This window comes from Schistocerca americana, unplaced genomic scaffold (assembly GCF_021461395.2).
Source record: "Schistocerca americana isolate TAMUIC-IGC-003095 unplaced genomic scaffold, iqSchAmer2.1 HiC_scaffold_696, whole genome shotgun sequence".
In the NCBI taxonomy this organism is placed as follows: domain Eukaryota; kingdom Metazoa; phylum Arthropoda; class Insecta; order Orthoptera; family Acrididae; genus Schistocerca; species Schistocerca americana.
The window spans coordinates 1-5000 of record NW_025726452.1 but is presented as its reverse complement, the minus strand read 5'-3'; the positions used below and the strand labels follow the sequence as shown (position 1 = coordinate 5000).

At 58.9% G+C, this 5000-nt stretch overlaps 2 non-coding genes and 1 pseudogene across 2 annotated transcripts; all 3 read right to left on the bottom strand.

Annotated features, from left to right (window-relative positions):
- The window catches only part of LOC124589241, a 4234-nt pseudogene extending 3077 nt beyond the window's left edge, over positions 1-1157 (bottom strand).
- A 188-nt stretch (positions 1158-1345) lies between these two features.
- LOC124589232 lies at positions 1346-1500 on the bottom strand. The gene has a single exon (XR_006976029.1). It is a non-coding gene; the product is annotated as a 5.8S ribosomal RNA (ribosomal RNA).
- A 351-nt stretch (positions 1501-1851) lies between these two features.
- Positions 1852-3765, bottom strand: LOC124589238. Its single transcript, XR_006976035.1, has one exon. It is a non-coding gene; the product is annotated as a small subunit ribosomal RNA (ribosomal RNA).
- Between the last annotated feature and the right edge of the window lie 1235 nt (positions 3766-5000).

Below are 5000 nucleotides of genomic sequence, written 5' to 3'. Positions count from 1 at the left end.
AGGCATAGTTCACCATCTTTCGGGTCCCAACGTGTACGCTCTAGGTGCGCCTCACCTCGCAATGAGGACGAGACGCCCCGGGAGTGCGGAGGCCGCCGCCCCGTGAAGGGCGGGGAAGCCCCATCCTCCCTCGGCCCGCGCAAGGCGAGACCTTCACTTTCATTACGCCTTTAGGTTTCGTACAGCCCAATGACTCGCGCACATGTTAGACTCCTTGGTCCGTGTTTCAAGACGGGTCGTGAAATTGTCCAAAGCTGAAGCGCCGCTGACGGGAGCGATTATTCCGCCCGAGAGCATCCCGAGCCAACAGCGGCGCGGGTCCGGGGCCGGGCCAGGTAGGTCCGTCATCCGGGAAGAACCGCGCGCGCTTGCCGGGAGCCCGAGCGCCCAAAGGGGCGAATCGACTCCTCCAGATATACCGCCGGGCAGCCAGCCAGGACACCGGGGCTCTGCCCAACAGACGCGAACCGAGGCCCGCGGAAGGACAGGCTGCGCACCCGGGCCGTAGGCCGGCACCCAGCGGGTCGCGACGTCCTACTAGGGGAGAAGTGCGGCCCACCGCACACCGGAACGGCCCCACCCCGCGGCGAGTGGAAAGGCAACCGGACACGACCCCCGCCGCGGATTGCTCCGCGCGGGCGGCCGGCCCCATCTGCCGAGGGCGGAGGCCAGTGGCCGGATGGGCGTGAATCTCACCCGTTCGACCTTTCGGACTTCTCACGTTTACCCCAGAACGGTTTCACGTACTTTTGAACTCTCTCTTCAAAGTTCTTTTCAACTTTCCCTCACGGTACTTGTTCGCTATCGGTCTCGTGGTCATATTTAGTCTCAGATGGAGTTTACCACCCACTTGGAGCTGCACTCTCAAGCAACCCGACTCGAAGGAGAGGTCCCGCCGACGCTCGCACCGGCCGCTACGGGCCTGGCACCCTCTACGGGCCGTGGCCTCATTCAAGTTGGACTTGGGCTCGGCGCGAGGCGTCGGGGTAGTGGACCCTCCCAAACACCACATGCCACGACAGGCGGCAGCCTGCGGGGTTCGGTGCTGGACTCTTCCCTGTTCGCTCGCCGCTACTGGGGGAATCCTTGTTAGTTTCTTTTCCTCCGCTTAGTAATATGCTTAAATTCAGCGGGTAGTCTCGCCTGCTCTGAGGTCGTTGTACGAGGTGTCGCACGCCACACCGCCAGCCGGCTGTGCACGCTACCGAGTAAGTACCGGTATGCGAACCGCCAGGCGACGGGCGCGCATCGCACGTTTAAGGAGGCGCGGCCGGCCCCACAGGCGGCCGCGACGCTCCCAGGTCTGCGAAGCGGGGCAAACGCCGCGCGCTTCAGTATACGTAGCCGACCCTCAGCCAGACGTGGCCCGGGAACGGAATCCATGGACCGCAATGTGCGTTCGAAACGTCGATGTTCATGTGTCCTGCAGTTCACATGTCGACGCGCAATTTGCTGCGTTCTTCATCGACCCACGAGCCGAGTGATCCACCGTCCTGGGTGATCTTTTCTTAGTTTCCACTGTCTCTTTCAAGACAGTTGCATAGGCGGGACGTAGGCGTGTGGCGGCCCCTGTTCAAGCGTTCTGTGTCCAACAGCCTCACGGCCGATGGGCGTCGTACGGCTCCACACCGGAGCGGACAGGCAGTCGGGCGAACGTCATTCAAAACCGGCGCCAGGCGCCAGGTGCCGCAGGCCAGCCGCTCCAGCGCTTCAGCGCTCGTACCACACAACATTGGCGTTAGTTTTGAGAAGCACGCGTGGTTCCGCACGCGGCGCACGGCTACTGCGAGCCGTACAGGTAGCGTGTTGCGCGACACGACACGCACATCGAAAGACATGCAGTCTAGTCGGTAATGATCCTTCCGCAGGTTCACCTACGGAAACCTTGTTACGACTTTTTACTTCCTCTAAATGATCAAGTTTGGTCATCTTTCCGGTAGCATCGGCAACGACAGAGTCAATGCCGCGTACCAGTCCGAAGACCTCACTAAATCATTCAATCGGTAGTAGCGACGGGCGGTGTGTACAAAGGGCAGGGACGTAATCAACGCGAGCTTATGACTCGCGCTTACTGGGAATTCCTCGTTCATGGGGAACAATTGCAAGCCCCAATCCCTAGCACGAAGGAGGTTCAGCGGGTTACCCCGACCTTTCGGCCTAGGAAGACACGCTGATTCCTTCAGTGTAGCGCGCGTGCGGCCCAGAACATCTAAGGGCATCACAGACCTGTTATTGCTCAATCTCGTGCGGCTAGAAGCCGCCTGTCCCCTCTAAGAAGAAAAGTAATCGCTGACAGCACGAAGGATGTCACGCGACTAGTTAGCAGGCTAGAGTCTCGTTCGTTATCGGAATTAACCAGACAAATCGCTCCACCAACTAAGAACGGCCATGCACCACCACCCACCGAATCAAGAAAGAGCTATCAATCTGTCAATCCTTCCGGTGTCCGGGCCTGGTGAGGTTTCCCGTGTTGAGTCAAATTAAGCCGCAGGCTCCACTCCTGGTGGTGCCCTTCCGTCAATTCCTTTAAGTTTCAGCTTTGCAACCATACTTCCCCCGGAACCCAAAAGCTTTGGTTTCCCGGAGGCTGCCCGCCGAGTCATCGGAGGAACTGCGGCGGATCGCTGGCTGGCATCGTTTATGGTTAGAACTAGGGCGGTATCTGATCGCCTTCGAACCTCTAACTTTCGTTCTTGATTAATGAAAACATACTTGGCAAATGCTTTCGCTTCTGTTCGTCTTGCGACGATCCAAGAATTTCACCTCTAACGTCGCAATACGAATGCCCCCGCCTGTCCCTATTAATCATTACCTCGGGTTCCGAAAACCAACAAAATAGAACCGAGGTCCTATTCCATTATTCCATGCACACAGTATTCAGGCGGGCTTGCCTGCTTTAAGCACTCTAATTTGTTTCAAAGTAAACGTGCCGGCCCACCGAGACACTCACTCAAGAGCACCCTGGTAGGATTGCAACGGGGTCCGCCTCGGGACGCACGAGCACGCACGAGGCGCGTCGCACGCCTTCAGCTCGCCCCACCGGCAGGACGTCCCACGATACATGCCAGTTAAACACCGACGGGCGGTGAACCAACAGCGTGGGACACAAATCCAACTACGAGCTTTTTAACCGCAACAACTTTAATATACGCTATTGGAGCTGGAATTACCGCGGCTGCTGGCACCAGACTTGCCCTCCAATAGATACTCGTTAAAGGATTTAAAGTGTACTCATTCCGATTACGGGGCCTCGGATGAGTCCCGTATCGTTATTTTTCGTCACTACCTCCCCGTGCCGGGAGTGGGTAATTTGCGCGCCTGCTGCCTTCCTTGGATGTGGTAGCCGTTTCTCAGGCTCCCTCTCCGGAATCGAACCCTGATTCCCCGTTACCCGTTACAACCATGGTAGGCGCAGAACCTACCATCGACAGTTGATAAGGCAGACATTTGAAAGATGCGTCGCCGGTACGAGGACCGTGCGATCAGCCCAAAGTTATTCAGAGTCACCAAGGCAAACGGACCGGACGAGCCGACCGATTGGTTTTGATCTAATAAAAGCGTCCCTTCCATCTCTGGTCGGGACTCTGTTTGCATGTATTAGCTCTAGAATTACCACAGTTATCCAAGTAACGTGGGTACGATCTAAGGAACCATAACTGATTTAATGAGCCATTCGCGGTTTCACCTTAATGCGGCTTGTACTGAGACATGCATGGCTTAATCTTTGAGACAAGCATATGACTACTGGCAGGAATCAACCAGGGAGCTGCGTCAACTAGAGCTGAGCAGCCGGCCGCCCGGGAGTGTGTCCCGGGGGCCCGCGCGAACACGCAAGCGTCCGCTCAATTATTCTGCAAACAGGAGGAGGCTGAGCTCCCCTGCACAATACACCTCGAAACCCTCTCAGGTCCCGGCGGCGCGCAGCGCCGTCCTAAGTACTTGGTCGGGTTCGAGAGAGGCGCAATCGCCCGGAGTTTGGCGAGTAGACGCTTTAGGTGCGACCACCCGTGCTCCCAACTGAGCTTGCCGCTGCCGACAGAGGCCCGGGAGCGTGCTGTCGTGGCATTGCCGGCGGGAGACAACACGCGCCACCTACGGTGGCCGGCAGCTCCAACGCCAGCGCCACAGAAGGACAAAAGCCCCACTTGGGTGCCGAAGCGAACGCGCCAACACGTCCGCACAGCTGCGATACAAAACCACCTGCGAGAACCGCAGAGGCGGACCGAGCAGCAGACGGCGTCGCGGCGCCGAGCGCCGGGCGCGGCGCATCCTCAGCGCACACAGTCCTCAATCGGACCAGCACACTGCAGATGTCCACCGCGCTTCGCACCGGGCCCGCGAGGACCTACTTTGGCCGCACGGCGCCGCGTGCAGGGTGCGCCGGCGCGCAGCTGCGCCGCCTGCCGCCTCCGTCGGCCGGCGCGCCTGCCACTGGCCGCCCCCACCAGCCGGCTGTAGCGCGTGCGCCCACGCACCGCGCGGCCAGCACGCCGGGAGGCCCCCCCTCACCGGCCGGGGACGGTCCCACCCAGCCACCGCCGCGTATCGCTTCACACCCACATGCCATTCACGTTCGTGGGCATGGTGGGTATCGCTGAAACAACCGGTTGGTAGCTCAACCGATCGTCGCCATCACTGATTCACCTCTAGCGAGAACAACCGCACCACAACGGTTTACCAGTTGTTCATTTGCGTAACGTCACCAGCAAACGTAGACGTCCATCGCCATTTGCAAATTCAACGATTGTTGCATGCCTGTGTCAGGTGTCACGACACACTATGTCTGCCCACATACACGCAACAACATGTGCACGCTTCGCGAACACGTGGAAGGTGGCCCCCGTACGTATGCGATGTCCATTGCGCGAACGACTGTCAACCGGGCCTCTGTCGCATGTCGCAGATGTGGAACGCAGTGCACCATGCTATCACGGTGAGTGAGAAGAGACGACTACGTCTGACAACACGCGCCACTACATCAACAGACGGCTCATGCTGAT